The sequence below is a fragment of the Ochlerotatus camptorhynchus genome, unplaced genomic scaffold (genome assembly GCF_037179485.1).
Source record: "Ochlerotatus camptorhynchus isolate MF236.1 unplaced genomic scaffold, CSIRO-AGI_Acam_v1.1 ptg000434l, whole genome shotgun sequence".
NCBI lineage: Eukaryota > Metazoa > Arthropoda > Insecta > Diptera > Culicidae > Ochlerotatus > Ochlerotatus camptorhynchus.
The window spans coordinates 3512941-3533871 of NW_027040920.1; the positions used below are offsets into that span (position 1 = coordinate 3512941).

A 20931-nucleotide genomic window follows, 5' to 3' on the forward strand; every position below is an offset into this window, starting at 1 on the left:
CCCTATGAGCAATTCCAGACAAATTCGCAAATCCATTAATTTTCGTATTTTTTTATTTGGCTGAAAATTTTCAGAAATGTTCCTCATGACCCAAAATGGGTCTTTTGCATCTTCAGATCACCATTTTAAATCGAGCCTTAATTTTGAAAAGGGCCTACAGAAAAATGTTAAGCTTATCTTCAGAAAACTGCTGCTCGAAAAATGTTTGTCCAATCGGTTTGGTATCTTCGGCAATGTTGTATAGAACCTCTGGAACTGTTTGAATTTTTTTTGCACTCCACTATTTTTTAAATCTAAAATAAAAACTAAAATATCGTTTGTTTTAGGGGGCAATGAATGTCACCTATTGCACTATAGGTCAAGATGGAAAGATGGACAAAAAAGTTATGATTTTTGAAAAAAAAAAGTTTATGGAAAAATATCCAAAATTTGGTTCAATTTTTTTTTCGACTTTATGTAGGGGAAATGACGGCTTCGGCATGACAGACTATTTTCGGCAACCCAAATTGAAACACTATTTTCACTGGATTTTCTTACGAAAACACTTCGCTGAATGCATGCAAACGATTCTTTTTGCTTTTAGCTTCAATTTGACTATATTTTTACCACTGAGAAAAATCAATCTAGCAGGGTTTTCTTGAAATGAAACACACGCACTACAAATTGTAGCTGATTTCGAGTTGCCGATAATAGAACAGCAGATTTACATGCAGTTCAAATGGAACGGTTGCCGAAGAAAAACTGGTTGCCGACAATACTCGCTCTCACTAGAGAAGATTGGAGCTTTGTAAAAGCGTTTCAAAACAATTTTTGACAATTCTTTCGACTGAAATTGTTAGAGCAGCTGGCAGCAAAAGATTGTAAACAAACCAATACTGCATATGTGTGCGTTCCTTAGAGAAAAAGGCTATAGAAAGAAGGTCGCTGCTTAGGTTGCCGAGAATACGTAAATTCCCCTATTGAAAGTACACCTCATTTACACTAAAAAAGAACTTAAATAAAATTTCGAGATGCAGCGGTTTGAACGTAGATTTTTTTTAAAATGCTGGTAGTTATGGTCCATTTTCGAATGTATTTCACGGTTTCGGGAACCAAAATTGCCGAAGGTACCAAACCGATTGGACAAACATGTTTTGAGTAACAGTTTTCTGAAAATAAGCTTACCTTTTCTTTATAGGCTTTTTTCAAAATTAAGACTCGATGCAAAATGGCATTTTTGGTCATGAGGAACGTTTCTGAAAATTTTCAGCCAAATTAAAAAAATACGAAAATTAATGGATTTGCGAATTCGTCTGGAATCGATCAATACTAAAGGGTGTCCCACATCAAATTGCATCACGGAAAAAAAAACGTTGTAAAAAATTACCCTTTGGGTATTTTCTCTTGAAAATGTGGCTAGAAGTAGTTTAGAGTGTATTGTATTTTTATCGCTGTCAGTTTTTCGAAAGTTGGAAAAAAATGGCGTCACCCGAAAAACAACTCGGAACCGTGCAGTCAACGGTGAGTCGTGTAATTAAACGTTACTACGAAACTTTGAGCATCGAACGGAAGGAGAAATGCGCTCATAATGGATGTTCTATTAGTGATCAGGATCACAAGCGTGTCGTGAAAGCGTTTAAGCGGAATCCCGATGCTTCGGTCAGGGATGTGGCCAAAAAGTTGAATCTGTCCAAGTCTTTCGTTCAGAGAGCCAAGGACCGGGAGGGACTGCATACGTACAAAATGCAAAAGGCTCCAAATCGTGACGAACGGCAAAATACGGTGGGAAAGTCACGGGCCGGGAAACTGTACACCCAGATGCTGACGAAGCCTTATTGTTTCACCATGGATGATGAGACTTACGTCAAGGCGGACTTCCGGCAGCTTCCGGGGCTACTTTTCTTTACCGCCCAGCACAAGTTTAATGTTCCGGAAGAAGTAAGGAAGCAGAAACTTTCAAAGTTTGACAAGAAGTACATGATTTGGCAAGCGATCTGCTCATGTGGCAAACGGAGTGTGCCGTTCGGGACTGTAAACGCGGAGATCTACCTCAAGGAGTGTCTACAGAAGCGTCTGCTTCCTCTGTTGAAGCAACACGAGGGCCCTACAGTATTCTGGCCAGATCTAGCTTCGTGCCACTATTCAAATGTTGTTCTGGAGTGGTACGAAGCCAACGGGGTCACTTTCGTACCCAAGGACATGAACCCCCCCGCCAACGCACCGGAACTAAGGTGAAAAATACTGTGCTATTGTGAAGCAGGCACTATGGAAGCATCCCAAGGAGGTCAAATCTGAGGAAGACATGAAGAAAAAGTGGGTTTCCGTACATAAGAAGCTGCAGCCAGATGTTGTATAGAACCTAATGAGTGGAGTTAAGTGTAAGGTGCGAGCGGTTATGGTATTGAAGTTGAATGAAATAAATATGCCAAAAGCTTACTAATGGGTTGTATTTTATTGTCTGAAAGTTTGAAAAAGATCGGTCATCTAGGTAATATTCTACAGCGTTTTTTTCCGTGATGTGGGATACCCTTTAGAGTCCATGATATTAAGTGTTTGTCCTAAATGATACATGGACTTTGATTATCGAAGCCATAAATTTTGCAGTCGCAAACATTAATAAGTCAACAATAAATTACGTTTTTATTATAGTCACTTTAACGCTCTTGGGCCATTCGTGACTTGTCCGGGATGAGATTTGAACTCGTGACTTTGATGTGAGAGGTATAAAGGCTAACCACTATGCCGGGGTCGCCCCCCAAACAATAAATAAGTTTTAATTAAACCTATGTATCTCAATTGATATATCAATTTTTCGATGATGTGATGCATGATGTCCATTTACGTCTGTATGAAAAATCATAAAATTTGATCCGTCGAACGGTACCAGTACATGAGGTTTTAAAAGTGCCCTTTTCGGGGCTTTGCCGGAACCGGTTTTGGGTACCTAGATGTGGCCAGATCCAGATGTTGGTCCATGGCATGATGTCTATTTGCTTCTGGATAAAAAATCATAATTTTAAGCTGTCGGACGGTACCAGTACATGAGGTCTTGGAAGTGTCCTATTGTTCCCTATCGGAACCGGTGCCAGGTAATCTACCCTTGTAGAAACTTATATACGACTTATTTCAGTCATAAACAAGTTGCTGTAACTTATAGTGATGAAAGTGTGCTACTCGGGTAGATGGTCAAATTGGTGGAATCTTGGTCAGAGTGCTAATCTAGAAACCTTCATCTTTCGTTTGAGGCCAATCGGTTCAATTTTTTTTAATTTTTGGATTTTTGGGAGCGAGTTGCAGTGTGGATCTTTTTTGACCCGCTAATGCACAATGTGTCACTTTTTTTGTAGCGCCACTCCTAGAGGTCACTAGAAACTTCTTTTGACAGCAAAATGTTCGTTTCTGAAAGTCCCCTGGGCATTGGCATAACCTTGAGTATTTCTTAACTGCAACCAGGTACAAGATAAATCGTCCAGCTCAAACCTTTGTAGGTGTAAGAGGTGGGGCCATCATCATCATCATCTTTACATTTTGAAAGATGCACACTAGTGATGCCAGTTGTGATGTGTGAATGCGACATCAGACAGGTTTGAATTTGGCTTGATCGAGTGGCGATTTTCTTTTTTTTTTTGATCAATACGATGAAATTTTGAAGAAGACAACGATATTAACTATCTGCACGCTGGATCAACATATAGTCATGCTAGAGGGATTGAACATCATTTTATTTTCATAAAAACAGAACCATCATAACAGATTAACAGGAAACCCTTTGGTATATGGGATCTCGGAGAAGAAGAAAATTGGAAGATCATGATCCACTCACGTTCTGGAACAATCTCCATGATGATTCGAGCGTCCGCAAGAGAGTAGTAGTAATGACCACATTGCCCCCGAGTGGCTGGGTAGTTATACGATAAACAACAAGACAGTAATATCAAGGCTCAACTACTACGGGCACATTCAGGCGGAATTTTGAAAACGGCACTCAAGTAGAGAATACCAGAACCCAAGAAAATTGGAAGACCGGCATATACCTGGAAAACCTGTATTCGACAGGACGTGGAGAGCACACTTAGAAATAACTACTTTTACGTGGGACGTAATCCATATTGGACGTAATTCATGGAACGTAAACAAACATTTCATGTAAAATTAAGTGATCTCAAACCGAAACATCAGCTAGTCGGCGAAGAGAACGTTTGATTGAATTGATTTTCACGTTTCTTACAACTGATTCTTATGTCAAAAGGCCCGCTTACATGTGTCGGTCTCAGGGAACCGAAATTTACATGACTTTTTAGTAGTGTGAGGAGCAAAATTCCCATTGAAGTAAGAAAGGAGCAAGTTCAAACAAATCACTAAAAATCTGTATCGTAGCATGGTAGAGTCGGAATTTGGGACTAGCCGCGACTCTGACTGCGATAGAGAAACTAAAGACCTAGTTCCTTCAGATTCTCCGGATTCAGTGATGAGGACCCCATCATGAGAGAAACCGATTCTGGCGAAGAAGTCGGTCCGAGGCAACGACAAAAACAACCCACAGATCCCTATTCAAATGTGTTAGCAGTGCCTTTTTAAACACCATTGATTGTCTCTTCTGGCGTTCGAGTAGCGGATCTATTGGACAGAGCAGGCGCAGACAACTGAGCCCCCAAACGGCTGTAACTTGTGGTCTGCCAAAAAAAATGTTCGTTTCTGAAAGTTAGGAAAAGTTAAGAAATTACAGATCTCTATCGTATTTCGTTACAAAGTTACAGTTTTTTTTAAAGTGACGCCAGGTCAAAAAAGGCCCCAAAGCTCTAGGAAGGTTAAGGGGTTTTGCTCAATGGGGTTGTTCATTAACTACGTAGACAGTTTAGGGGGGGGGGGGTATGTCAATTATCGACAGCTCATAAAATTTTAAAAATTGTGTATGGACAGTTGATGGGGGGGGTCCATAATCCTTAAAAAACTGTCTACATAGTTATTGAACAGCCCCATATTAGAAACTTTCCATTTCCCCGGAAGCATCCAGAACATGTCTGGGTTTGAAAAATATGGCCCTGGACACTCGGTATGACTACCAATGAGCTTGTTTTTTAATTCTCATATGATTCGGGCTCCTTTAGGTCAGTCGGTAAAGGCGCAACTATAAAGCAAGACCATGCTGGAGGCGCATGAGTTCGATTCCCGGTCAGGTTTAGGTATTTTTCTGGTTGAAAAATTAACTCAATTAACAACTGTGGAAGTACTCAATGAACGCTAAGTTGTGTGCCGGCGACAAGGCCCAGTAGGGACGTAATAAAGCCAAAGAAGAAGAAAGCCGAACCTTGCAGTATCAATTTAGGCATGGAGATTATTAATTTATGCTTTATCGATGAACTGGTGTAAGTGAATGAATGAAATATATTTAAGTATTTAAATATAACGGTTAGCCGAATCGTTTTGTCCATATAAAAATAGTTAAACCTGATCCCGCCCTGCCGTCAAATGGCCTGTTCATCTAGTCTAGCCCAACCGAATCATTACTTATAAGTATGTACGTACAATCAACTGGAACACTTGATGCGTAATTTTTCATTGCCCCACTGGCGATGAAATTCATTCATAAAAATGCAAGATCCACATTTAAAAGCACTTTCTGCATGGCTTAAGTAGTCTTGACACTGACTGACTGAATGCTACTGCTATCTGCTAGTTATTGCACTGGAGTGCTAAGTGTAGGTAACTGATAAAAGAGGAACACGAGAGTCAGAGAGCGAGAGAGAGAGAGAGAGAGAGAGAGAGAGTGATAGGAGGTGCGCACACACAGCCATCGGCAGCATCCGAGTGAAAATATCATCAATGAGTGATAACGATAATCGTCACTTTAGTGTGTTTACAATCAAGCAACGGGTTTGAAGCATGAACACTCCACTCTGCGGCAGTGACGACAATCGATGAGAGAGAATCTCCTGGGCAGAACTGGTGTAATTCAGAAAATGTGCAATGTTATTGCCATCACGTGATTAATGAGTGCAATCGTGGAAATAGTAACGTTTCAAGATTGGCCTCAATGTGTTTATATTTATAATGAATTTGGACCCATTTTAAATGAACGAATGGATAATTATTTCGTATTTATATGAACAATATCTGGTCAGACGTTTCCGTACCGCATCAAAACCAGCCAAAGTCAATCTCGAACCAATTAAATTTCACTCTACACAAATCACTGCTCCAAGCGCCACGCGACATACTAAACGGTGGCGCTAAGTCCATGTCATCGCCATCATCATCATCATAAATATGCGGTTGTCTCCTTTTTCTGCTCTCATTCTCGGTAGAATCGTTTATCTTCATCATCGTCAGCTTCCATGTCGCTCCGACGGACGCCGGCCACCTCATTCAGTAGTCGCGGCGCTCAGCACAAATCTTATGTGCGTTAAGCATATGACTTATTTTCCCTCCCATCTTGATGGCTATCCCATTAATCTTCGGACCAATAAAATAATAATAAATTCCTTTCAACATTCCTTCCACTCGGGTGCCTCGGTTCCGCCTTGGGTCTGTAGATTTCGCCATTTCACTCTCTCCCGGGTCCATCATGTTTGCTAAATTTAATTACATAGTTTTACAAATTAATTATTCCGCATCTCATCGTTAAATCGTTTTCCCGCATCTCTCTCAATGGAGTTGTTCTTTTCCCAGAGGGTAGAATCAACCATTCGTGCAATCCGAGTTATGTATGCTTCTGTGCATTTCTGGTCTCCACTACGAAGCTGGACTGGGATGCTAGTGGCCGAAGCGGTCGGTGGCGCCAACGCCGCCTTCAACTCATCCACTGTTTGAAGCTATGTTTGTAGTTCGGCACCGAGATTGTTCCAGTCAATTCCGAGAAGTTTTTAATTCAATTTAAATTCCTTCCACATTCATTTAGTTTGCTGTTCGGGTGGGACTGGTACTAACATGGTATGCAACTCGATTAATTTCTTGCAGCTTGCTGTCCTGATAAGCGAAGTGCTAAGCTATGGTCGACCGATTAGCAGGAATTTGATGCATGGACTTGTGGCATGATAAATATGCTTCTCACTCTTACCTCTAGGCATCACTTTTTAAAATAGCCGCAGACAAAGTTTCGCATTATTTTTGAATTATCTTAAATATTTCGTCAAAAACCATCATGGTTGATTTCCGTAATAAATGTCGCTATCCAAAAAGTTGCCGCACTTTATATTACATAAATTGTTCTTTTTAAAATTTCCAAAGTTATTGAGTTCATGTCTAGATGAGGTGATTTAGTATCATTTCCAATGAAAATCTCAATTTTGTCAAAAATTTACATGAGATTCGCTCCGATGAGCAGCAGATCTGCCAAACCGAAGTCGTTGAGATATCCCAGTACACTGAAAAAGAAACTGGCTCAGAGAGTGGGTCAATTTTACTCATTCGTATCGAGACATTTCTTAAAGCGTAGGTCACGCAGTACATGAGTAACCTACGCTTCATTGTCCCGCAACGTGGGTAGATCACCTTTTCGTGGTACGTTACGGGATGTGAGATCTACCACCGATTCCTACACTCAAAATAATTGACACGTCAATGTTACGTGAAAACATACGTAGATTTTTTCCATCGTACTTTTCACGTAAGAGCTACGTGATTGTCATGTAAGGGCACTCATTTCATTAAGCCTAATTGTCACAGGATTATTACGTAGAAGTTACGTGATTTTTTGATGGCGCTCACTGATTAATTCCAGTATCATAATTTTCGATACTATTTATAAAAATATTTCTTCATAAGATAAAATCTATTCTGAACACCAATCCCAACAACACCAACATTCCATGATTTATTGATACATTCAAAAACACCACATAAGAAATTTTTATAAAGTCTGATGAGGAACACAAACATTCCTCATTATTGAGACGACGAGCATGAGGATAGAACATATTTTCTTCGCAGAGGAACTGCCGGATAACTTGCCGCCTTTCTATTGAACAATAAAGAAACCAGTATAGGTATGTATGATAATGAAAAAAAATAATACCAGGTTTAGGCTTATGTCTTGAAATTATTACAAAAAATAACAGATAAAAGCACATCATGATGCCGCCATACTTTGCACTACGCTGAGTGTACCACTCTTTTTTCAGACGTGGAACTCACATAAGGTTTACGTGAAACGCACATAGAAACATTGTATGTGAAATACACGTAAATTTTATTAAATATGTAAGTGCTTTTCATCGGGATTCCCTTGTATATTGAAGGGGTATCACGTACATTCTGCGTGGATCACGTAAAACTGAGAGGAGAGGAAAAAGTGAGAGCTTATGTGATTTTTCACGTAGCTTCAACGTGTCGATTATTTTGAGTGTAGTCCTGACTACTTCAAACTAGGGGAACAGGATTTTTCAATAATCAAAGGAACACATCTTCGTCCTTGTTACTTTTTATGCCTTGTTGATAATGACAAGACTCGGCTTTGTCTATCGAGGATGATCTTGAAACAAGGCAAATATGAGTCAGTTAGTCTTCATTTATGTGATTCCTAATCTTCTATTCGTTGTTCCCTAGGTTGAAGTGCTTAAGACTAGGGTTCTGATGTATGGTCATTATCGGTGTCATTCCTTAATTTTATTGCTAAGGAATCCAATTTTAACTGACAAAGGGGCGCGCCTTTGGAGGGTGTTTCAACACTCCGCAGGGTATAAATAGCGGGACCTTTCAATTAAAGTCGGATCCTTGCGATAAATGCAAGAATGACAACTGTAAAAAAATCGAATACTTCATCATTTCTCAATAGTGTTGGAGTAATACGACATGCACTAAACCAAGGACACGGGATATTTTTTTGGGTGCATTTTCCACTGCGACCAGTTGTTTGATCTATTGGATATACTGCAATAGATCAAATTACTGGTCGCAGTGGTCCCGAATAGAGGAAAAAAAAAAATCTATGCTTTAAAAAATTTATCCATACGAATGAGTAGAAGAGACTCACTCTCTGAGTATGATTCGCTTTCACTGTATACCGAGTTTTCAGGACTAACTTGCATCTCAGGGTGTACCTTAACGTCTCGTTATTCGTCAATCGGAAGCTTATTTTGTAATTAATAAATAACACTCTTGGAATTCGTTGACCTACGCCAGGATGATATGGAGTGTGTCAATATGATCCACACAAGATCTTTCTGCATAGTAGCACCAGAGACTTGCATCGATCATTTACTGTATTAGTTTCAGTATAACTTCAACTGATTAATTGATTAACTGACTCCTGAGGTTAGTATTAGAGTCGGCTTAAGGGGACGAGCCTGGTCTAGTGGTTGCCATGTATGCCTCTCACGCTGAAGGTCAAAAGTGCATATCTTATCTCCGGAAAAATTTACGTTTTGACGTGACTATATAACAAAAACACCTGAATTTATCCATCTATGGTGAGATTTTACCCTTCCCGAACCACCATTCGATACAACTGCTTTAAAGTTCTTTATACAAAAAATAAGGTTTATGTCGGTAATTCTTTATTTCTTTAAATTTGTTCAGATTTCGAATAATTTATTTTAAAATATTTTTTGATCGCACCCACATTAACGTTAATTTCCTTGATTTAAAACTATTAAGGTGCCATACCATATTTTGTTCAATTTTGATATATCACAAGGACTATAGAGAGACTTTCATCAGAGAGTGTATAGGTCAGTCCGCATCGTGCTCTCTTGCCGTGCGGATCTATTTGCTTTTTGCTGAAGGGAGTGTTACTACTACCTAAAGCTACAACAAATTTAAACAGCACTTTTCAGTGCTCAACCTGTAAAAAATTTCTACCTTGTTCAACTCTTATTCCTTTTCGATCCTTGTTTGGACCCTACCCGAGGTAATCCTTCTTGGATATCGATTTGGAAAATTCCTCTTCGATCCTTCAGATTCTTATAGTAATCTGCTTGGAAGTCGATCTGGATAAAAATTTACTGCCGCCATGGCGCCTAAACGCAAAAGAAAGGGGCAAACTCTTGACACCCCTTCTGATGAAATTAATTTGAGTAATCAATTTGATTTGCTCACGGATGATGAGAATGATCCATCATCCAAGAAAAATTCTAGTAAACTTTCCCGGCTTAATGCCAAGAAGGAAAAGATTCCCCCTATTGTGATAACCACTACTGATTTCCATGCTCTTCGCATGGAACTTTTGAATTTCGTGAAAGTTAAGTTTTCACTACAAATTGGACGTCGGGGTGAATGCCGTGTATTGGCTGAAACCTTGGACGGATTTAAATGTCTTCTCAAGTATCTTACTGAGAAGAAGCACAAATTTTTTACTTACGACACCAAAACTGAACGTGTGTTCAAGGTTGTCATGAAAGGACTGCCCAGTGGTGAATCCCTGGATCAGATCAAAGATGAACTGGCAAAATTACTTGGAGTTGTGCCACTCCAAGTAATCAAAATGAAAATGAAATCCCGTCCTGGCGATTCGCGCAACGGGATTTCTAATGATTTTTATTTAGTTCACTTCAAGTCTAGTGAACTAAACAACCTTAAGGCCTTAGAAAAAGCTAGCCTTATGCTCCATGTCCGAGTGAAGTGGGAACACTTCAGGAAGACTGGAGGAAATTTCCAAAACCTCACTCAGTGCCGTAAGTGCCAGGGATGGGGTCACGGAACTAAAAATTGCTACATGCCAGCTAAATGCATGAATTGTGGTGATTCCTCTCACGCAAAGGACGACTGTCCTGTGAAGGAAGATCCTAAGAAATTTAAATGTTCAAATTGTGGTGAAAACCACAAATCCAATTTTTGGGAATGTAAGACTCGCAAAGCGATCCTACAATCTCGTTCTAACCGACAAGTAAGAAACGCTCCACGTTTCCGACCAGGTACAAATTCCTCTGCTGTTAACAACGGTCAGCGAGGAACAAATTCTACATTCGTACCCGTAGGTACAAATATCACCCCTGCTTCAAATGTTTCATCTGTACCTACTCCCCTCGCTGCTAACAATGTTCAGCGAGTTAATGGAGCTACCTATGCTGCTATTGCAGCGGGTAGAAATCAAAATACTAACCAACGTTCTAACGGAAATTTTGACAATTTTGACTTAGGGAGCATTACTGCCCCCAAAATGGAATTTTTACAGAATTCATTAATTGACATGATTTCTGATATGCTTAAATCTAACTCCATGTTTGATGCTATTCAAACTGGAGTAAAATTTGCAAATAATATTGTCATGACTTTAAAATTCAGTAATGGATTTTAAAGCATTAAATATTGTAAATTGGAATGCTCGATCTCTTAAAGATAATGAAGACGAGCTTTTTAATTTTTTGAGAGTTCAGAACGTGCATATTGCCGTTATAACTGAAACGTTCCTTAAACCTGCCCATAAGGTTAAGAAGGACGCAAATTACTTGATTTATAGAAATGATCGTCTTGATGGACCCTGTGGTGGCGTTGCCATCATTATTCATAGACGAATCAAACATAAAATTCTTTCTTCATTTGAAACCAAAGTTTTTGAAACTTTGGGAGTTTCTGTTGAAACAAAATTTGGACAACTTACGTTTATAGCTGCCTATTTGCCATTCCAATGCGTAGGCCAGCAAAAGAATTTTCTCAAGGGTGACCTCCAGAAACTTACCCGTCATAGGTCTAAATTCTTCATTATTGGTGATTTTAATGCAAAACACCGCTCATGGAATAATGCTCAAAGCAATTCCAATGGTAATATTCTGTTTGATGATTGTTCTGCAGGTTATTACACTATTCAATATCCAAACAGCCCAACATGCTTTTCTTCTGCAAGAAATCCCTCCACTATTGATTTGGTCTTAACTGATTCATGTCAACTTTGTAGCCAATTGGTTACCCATGCTGACTTCGGTTCTGATCACCTTCCAGTAACTTTTGAAATATCCCAAGAAATAATTTGTAATCCCAACAGCTCTACTTTCAATTACCATAGAGCTGATTGGGAGCAGTATCGAACATTTATGGAATATAACTTCGATCCAAACATTCCTTTGCAAACCAAAGATGAAATTAATTATGCTCTTGAATCTCTGACTACTTCTATAGTTGAAGCAAGAGCTGCCTCAGTACCAAAATGCGAGGTTAAATTCGATTCAATTATAATAGACGATGATCTTCAGCTCTTGATCCGTCTTAAAAATGTCCGTAGGAGACAATATCAAAGAACACGCGATCCTGCCATGAAAGTTATCTGGCGGGATTTGCAAAAACAAATTAAAAAGCGATTCTCTGCCCTGAGGAACAAAACTTTTGAAAATACTATTTCTAAATTAGACCCGAGTTCCAAACCCTTTTGGAAACTCACAAAAATTTTGAAAAAACCTCAAAAGCCTATTCCAGCGCTTAAAGAAGGTGGTAAAATTTTGATCACAAATTTGGAAAAAGCTCAGAAACTTGCTAAGCAATTCGAGAGTTCCCATAATTTCAGTTTGGGTCTTACTAGTCCTATTGAGAATCAGGTTGCTCGGGATTTTCTGAATATTTTCTTTCGGGAAAATATTTTTGATGATACCTGGGGGACTGATTTGGACGAAGTAAGGTCTATAACTAAAAAGTTTCAAAATATGAAAGCTCCAGGTGATGATGGAATTTTCTATATCCTCATCAAAAAACTCCCAGAGAGTACCTTGTCTTTCTTGGTAAAATTATTTAACAGATGTTTCCATTTGGCATACTTTCCTGATAAATGGAAAAATGCAAAAGTTGTTCCAATTTTGAAGCCGGATAAAAATCCAGCTGAAGCTTCTAGCTACCGTCCAATAAGTTTGCTTTCTTCAATAAGTAAACTTTTTGAAAAGATAATTTTGAATAGAATGATGCTTCACATCAATACGAACTCAATTTTTGCAGATGAGCAGTTTGGATTTCGCCATGGGCATTCAACTACTCATCAACTCTTAAGAGTTACCAATTTAATTCGTTCAAACAAATCTGAAGGCCACTCAACTGGAGTTGCTCTTCTAGACATAGAAAAAGCATTCGACAGTGTTTGGCATGAAGGTTTGATTGCTAAATTGAAAAAGTTTAATTTTCCACTTTATATTATGAAATTAGTTCAAAATTATTTAACTGACAGAACTCTTCAAGTAAATTATCAAAATTCCAAATCTAATCGGCTACCTGTTAGGGCAGGAGTTCCTCAGGGTAGCATTCTTGGGCCTATATTGTATAACATTTTCACTTCGGACCTCCCTGATTTGCCTCAGGGTTGCCACAAATCTTTGTTCGCTGATGACACAGGCATTTCCGCTAAAGGAAGAAGTCTTCGTGTTATTTGCAGCAGACTGCAGAAAAGTTTAGATATTTTCTCTTCTTATTTACAAAAATGGAAGATTTCTCCCAACGCTTCCAAAACTCAACTTATAATATTTCCACATAAGCCTAGAGCTTCGTTTTTGAAACCTAGTAGTAGTCACATAGTCACTATGAACGGAGTTCCAATTTCCTGGTCAAACCAAGTGAAATATCTTGGATTAATACTTGACCAAAAATTAACTTTTAAAGATCACATTGAGGGCATTCAAGCCAAATGTAACAAATATATAAAATGTTTGTATCCTCTTATAAACAGGAAATCCAAACTTTGCCTGACGAATAAACTTCTAATATTTAAACAAGTTTTTAGACCGGCCATGCTTTACGCTGTGCCAATATGGTCTAGTTGCTGCACTACCAGGAAAAAAGCACTTCAAAGGATTCAGAACAAAATTCTGAAAATGATTTTGAAGTTGCCTCCCTGGTACAGTACAACCGAAGTACATAGAATTTCGAATGTTGAGACTTTAGCACAAATGTCCAACAAAATAATTAATAATTTCAGGCAAAAATCGTTGCAATCCTCAATTGCAACGATTAATTCCCTTTATACTTAGATAAGATTTAGTTTTAGTTTTTAGTTTTAAGATATCAATTGTTATACTGACATGCAGGTTAAAAAACCTGTTTAAAATACTGAATTGCCAAGACATGAACAATGTAAAAACACTTAGATATATATCATAACAATTAAGGCTGGTACGTTACTGCAGTAACTGGAGCACCTAGGTTAAAATGAAATGTAATTTATTTTGAATTTGGAACAAATAAAGAGTTAAAAAAAAAAAAAAAAAAAAAAAAAAAAAAAGAGAGTGTATAGGGCATCGTTGTGCCAGGTTGGTCGTGGCACATTTCGAGTATGAGAGGGTGATTGCAGTTTGCTCAAAAGTGCCTGAGTAAAATGCAAGTACTTTCGATGATTACCCGTAGTTGCGATAGTGAAGATGTATACTAATATTCTCGTTAATAACCGGACGTGTTTACCATACATTTATTTAATTTTGTGTGGGGATGGGACGAGAAATGTATCGCTTAAGTTTGAGAAGTACTTCACTTAGCAACCGATGAACCACTTTACCGTGCAGGTGCCGTGGGTTGCCAGGGTCCAAAATGGGACAGCTTGATGATTATAAAGTACTATCAGTTAAAACTGTATTTTTGAGCTTTATCTCTAATATTCTTTGGTGTTTCCTAACAGATAATGATGTTGGCGTTCGCTGGTTCAAAGAGTTAATGGGATAAGTATAGTTGTGAGTACCAAAGTAACCATATACCATTTCATGTGAGTACCAAAGTAACCATATAATCACAAAATACTTTAAATGTAGGTTCACAGTGAGTCAATGTCACTGAGATACGATATGATTAGTTGGGTATTCAGATGAAACTATTACTTTAAAAAAAACTAATCCTGGTTGTATCTCTTTTTCGTTTGCATGTAACACTATTTGATATTACTAACCGCACCGAGCATTTATTCCGAATGGTGAGCGAACCTGAAGAAGAATATAAAAGGTAAAATAGGTAGCATCATCTTCATCGAAATGTAAGTATTATTGACAATAATCATAACAATCGACTAACATAAGTGATGATTAATTATATATAACATTTACATAACATAAACATTTAAATACACATACAAAAGGGAAGGGAGGGTCCAACAGGGCACCCGATTGAAGCGATTTGGACGGGGAGAGTGGGAATGCCAACTCCCTGTTGATAACGTTCAGTGGATAAAGGGTGGGCTCTTCTCCCCACTCATTGGGGCATCTTTCTGTTTGGGGGCTCGTCTTTTTGACCAATTGTGCGATCATGTTGCTGGAAGGAGATTCTGAACTGTCCCGGAGATGCGTATAGGCGGCTTTTCCTATTGATCCACCCAATCCGTTTTTGGCCCTTCATACAGCGACATGTTGAGAACAATCAGAGGTTATTAATCTTGATCAAGACAAACAGAGAAGAGAGCCCACTGCTATCGGACTTAGTTTTCGTGCTACAATGGGTGGTAAACCACTTTCATGCATCATGCATGACAAGGAATATAGAGCAGTTCCAGGCAAAATAGAGATAAAAATTAATATTTAATTCGACCTCCTCTGATTTGTATGAAACTTTGCGTAATTGTTTGCAATGAGCAAAGATTCACATCTTTGTTAAAATTTGACCATTTTGGATCTTTTTTTTTCAATTTTTCAAAAAAATGTAGCATTTATGATTTAAATGACGCCTGAGACACAGTTTTATCTTTACTTTTCTCAACAACTCAACGCACAGTCAGTAGGCTTTGCTTGTGAACGGACGACCGGACGGACTCATCGACCCACGACATATCGATCACATTAGGAAGAAGTGAGTCGGAGCGCTAAACCTGCCTAGGGAGGTTTATTCGATACTTCCATACAAGTTTATTTTCATATCCGGCTGGCGGACCGTGAGTGGTCAAACTAGTTTATAAATTTAGGGGATGGATGTAAGAGTCTGGAAGTTGCTAGGAAAGGATAGGGAAACATTGAAGTAAAAAGGAGAGGAAATTTATAAGGAAAGTGATAGTGAAAGTCATCATCAAAAGGTAGGTTCGTTGGTACAAGTAAATTCATTGAAATAATTAGTTTTTGAGTACATATGATAATACATAAATAACCCTTTTTGTCAACTCCTCCTTGATAATCTTTTCAAAAATAAAACAGAACACAAGACCTTAAAGCACCCAAACAAAACAATTAAAATTTATCTTATCAAAGAAAGAGAGTTAAAATAACATTTCCCATTATCTAAAATAATTAAAATTCGGATTCAGAGGGGTTGACAAAATTGGATCATTACTGCAAATCATATATTCTTAATCATTATATTATATATTGGGTTGGGGAGGGGCAGCCTAAGCGAATCAAAGGATTTGTTGACTGAACGTGGATTTACCAGTCCCTTGTCATGTGATTACAGATTATTATTATTATTATTTAGCTTTATTAAGGAGGCTTTCAGCCTTGGGCTGTGATTACAGATGACTACCTGATCGTTTTGCCTTCCAAAGGTCTTCAATGAAGCTGATTCACCCTGCTGCAACAAACCATCAGGCAGAACTAGTATCTGCAGACATTGGTAATCCTTGCACTGATGGTAGGTTCCATTCACATCACATCACAACTTTTTCTCAAACGCATTTCGATCAGAAGTGACTATCAACAAGGCCATTATCGGCCAAGTTTTGTAAAATCATGAAGTTTGATATGTTTGATATGGAATTTTCCCGGGATGACCAATGTGATCATGGATCATCGGTATAGCCGGGAATGGTCCAATTACATCATTTGAGCGAAAAAATACCCAGACAACCAGAAGTCGTATAACAATGTACATACAGTATTGTAAATAACTACAGTTTAAGTGTCAACATCAACATAAAAGTATGACATACATCGCATTATCTCCATTCATTCCTTTATTTAACGTCGGTCTCTGTTCCGCAATCTAGTGCCAATCACCGACGGACATCGATTGCCATCCATTGACGGCAAAAGAATGTGCAGGAAGGCAGCTTCCACACCTGCGTAGGACATCGCACCCATTCAACACACATGGGCCGGGGCCAACGGCTTTACTTCTCTTTCGAAGGAAGACTTGACCAGAGATTTTTATGCCTCAGAAAAATCCCACCGACCTCGGCTGGGATTGAACCCAGACCCATTGGGGTGTTAGAAAGCAGTCACGCTTACCACTACACCACCGGCGCCGGCACATCGCATTATGTTTAAGTTAAATCGTATAGAATGCAAATTTCCGACTTATATGCGATGAATCATTTTTCCATCGTACTGGATCACAAATTAAATCGGATTACATCGTAAGGCTTTTCAAATTGAATTTGTTATTACAGATTAAATCGTATATAATGTCAAATCAACTCGTTTGAAAAGAAATTAAAATTTGCACGTATATGGCCTCCACTTTTGTAGGTATAGGCCCTTTTTTGCATTCTATACGATTTGTTTGTTTGTATATATGTTTGATCATATGAGCATTCTGGTTATCTGGGTATGATGTTCACCGTGTTTATGATTATTACAGAACAGTAAAGCCGAATGCCGACCCCGAGTGACCCCAACGGAAACCAGAATAACTCCAGAAACACGTATTGATTCAATCTTGTCTGATGGATTAATTTTTTTTAATAAATTCCCAACAAAATGCAACTTGTTGTGCAGAAAAAGATTGAGAAATTTTGTTTTTAGAGTTAATTGAAATATGAAAACTATGAAAATTGCCTCCCATGTTAAGAAATACTCAACACAACAGCCATTGTGTAAATAACTCTCCCATTTTTGGCTTACACGATTTTTTACATTCGTCATGTGTGCATGCATGCAGCTGATTGAATCTTCCGTCCGGACCTGGCGATACAATAAGCAAATGTAAATGTAAATTCAGAATTGATTTAAATTGTGGTAGGGGAAGTGCACCAGTATTGGCCATGGGTTCCTATTTTAACAAAACCTAAGAAAACCGATTAAATTACAATATTCGTGCATTTTGTGGTCGAAATGTTTATGAACACCGATGAATATGATTTGTTCCAACAAAATGAACGCTACTAAACATCTTTTTTTTTTTTCCTTTGATTTGTTTTTTCCGTCGATCTTGTTTTCCGTGCTGAGCACCAATGCTACCAACGTGCCAGGAAGGCAGCTCCCACACCTGGAACCCTACTTATCGACCCATCAACTCATGAACCGGGGACCAACGGCTTTACTTCCCATCCGAAGGAAGGCGTGATCAGAGATGTTATGCCTCAGAACATCCCGGCGGCGCCGACTGGGATTGAACCCAGGCCTGCTGGGGTGAGAGGTAATCATGCTTACCACTACACCACCGGCGCCGTTATTACTAAACATCTCAAAATTGTAAATAACATGAAATATCGTCAAAAGGTGGCCAAATTAGGAACATGGCCAATACTGGTACGTTTCCCCTATTTGCTATAAGCTACGAATTGCTAAATGTACTGTAGGAAGTGATGCTGCCATTTCACGAGACGTTTCTGATCAACTGATTTTTCAATTCATGAATGAAGTTTTACAGGAGGCAATATACCTACTGAGAGAATTAACAACATTATTATCTATTATTATCAGTTATGTCAGGCATACTGGCTGCTGTCGTCGCGTAAAATGAACTATACCTAATGATCCTTGTGTGTCTAGTAATCATCACTGGTGAAAGGGTGTTGGAGAGTGTGTTATTGCTGTGCAAAAGAGGGTGCTTACCCTGTTTATTTTGAAGGGCAGAGTGATCAACTGTTCAAAAAGACTTATCATTTTCCCTCTTATTATTGTCACTCACTGGGTAACAGTAACAGTGATGTTTATTCCATAAATTAATATTAATCGAAAGGAAAGATATTTTCAATAAAATTTTGTAGAATTAATCAGTGTGTTTTATAAATATTGTTTAACTTCATGAGGCACACAGCCCTTGAATTTGATTCATATTTGAGTTCCGTTCACTCAAATTCGCAAAAATATTGGTCACTCATAGACTGAGTAAAATTTTCCTCGGTTTTCCAGGAAAAAGTTTTCGAATATGGCGAAAATCGAGAGAGTTTTCACGTAGTCTATAAGGATACTCCCAGACTGGGTAAAATTTTCGTAATTTTCCTCATATTCGAGCGGATTGTTGAGGTAAGCTTGTGTACACACTTAGATTTTTTGCCGAGATGGCCACCACCGAGCAGCTCGGCATTTTATTTTGCTGTATCTCAGTGAAAAACTTGTACAGCAACATTTATGTTCGTTAGCTAAGATCTCGGCAGAATTCCCGTTTGTTAGTTAAATCTCGGCAAGTTTTTTACTGAGATCCAGCAAAATAAAATGGCGAGCTGCTCGGTGGTGCCCATCTCGGAAAAAAATGTCTAAGTGTGTATGACACATAAAACCTGTCAATTTTGCTTTCAGAGGGTCACTATTATCGATTTTAGTTGCATTTAGTGAGCAATCGCGATGAGTGAGCACTCATCGTTACAGCTAATCGCTAATTGTGACACTCTGAATTCGAAATTGACAAGTTTTCTGTGTCATACTAACTACTACTCCTCCTCTTACAATATTGATTTTTGTTATAATATCTCATAGTTTCATAATTCCGAATAATACCATTTTAGCTGTAATGAGCAATTGTAAGCCTGGAACAAATCATCTGAACTCCAGTCCTAAGAGTTCCTTGAAACTGGGCCTCGGTAGGCACATTTGACCAACTTAAGTTTTATTACTAAAAATAACTTCAGATAGGTTTTCAGCTCAAACATTACGATAAACGGGTCTCACGAGGAAAATAACCACCTTTTCATCGGAAGCGAATTAGCCCCATGCTGAAAGCTTACCTAATAAAGAAAACCTATCTACTTTTTTTATCCTATCTACCTGAACCAGGAACTCACCGGAATAACTCTGACCACAAGGACACAAAACAACCTTTCTGATATATTTCAATAAAAGTAGACAAAAATTTCCATTTGCATTGCTAATTTCACAAATATATCTAAACAATTATGGCATGGTGATTTTTTAAACTTGAATTTTCATGTCGAAGCGAAACGGGTTAAATTCTTAAGAAGGACATGTCCTCAATAATTGAAGTTATGGATTTGCAAATAAATTTTTCCTCAACTTATTTTGGATGCAGTCCTTATGAGGAAAATCGAGAGATATTTCACTCAGTCAATTTGTATACTCCTACACTGAGTAAAATTTTGGTCTATTTTCAAAGGAACATTTTACTCACTCACTGAGAACAATATTTGCAATTTTGAGTTGAGTTCGATTACATTACTGAGTTACTCTCATTGGCTACTCTGATTTTGTGCAATTCGATCGAACTTTTGAGTTCGCACAGGGGTTGCTGTAGTTAGATACCCCGTAACGTGGGTAGATCACCTTTTCGTGGTACGTACGGGATGTAAGATCTACCTAGTCATCCTAGCTTAAAACTAAGGGAACAGGATTTTGCAGTAATCTAAGGAACGCATCTTAGTCCTTGCTACTTTTTATGCCTTGTTGATAGTGACAAGACTCGGCTTTGTCCTCCGAGGGTGAACTTGAAACAAGGAACAAAGTAGTCTTCATCTACACGGAGATGAAAAACTACCCAAAATTAAGTACTTTTCCCTCAATTCCGGGGTTCACCCCAATAACCCAAATTTAAGTAAATCGCATATAGTAGTTTTCATTTAACACCAACAAAAAAATTACCTACACTTAAGTATATTCTACCCAAAATTAAGTTTAATTCACGTAAATTTGAGAATATGCAATTTACTCAAAAGTAACTTATTGGGCTGAACTATATCGTTGGGTCGAATCTCTCGTTCCTTTTTTGACAACAATAACGAGTGCAAGTGAGAGGCTGAAGCCAATATTAAGTAAAAAGAACTCAAATTTTGGGTAGTATTTTTTCTCCGTGTAGGGGAAAAGTTCAGGGAGGTAAACAAAGATCTAGAGCACTCAAATTTGGCCAATAGTTGCTTTGCACAATGTATCCACATGCCAAAATTGAGCTCTCAAGGACGTTGTTTACCCCCTGACGATAATATGTTAAGGTATTGCCGAAACCAACTTTTCCCCTATGTGATTCCTA

General features: G+C 38.4%; 1 protein-coding gene across 2 annotated transcripts in view; it reads right to left on the reverse strand.

Moving 5' to 3' along the window:
- Nucleotides 1-20931, reverse strand: part of ltl (larval translucida) — a 39077-nt gene that overhangs the window by 3874 nt on the left and 14272 nt on the right. The gene's annotated exons all lie outside the window — the stretch shown is intronic.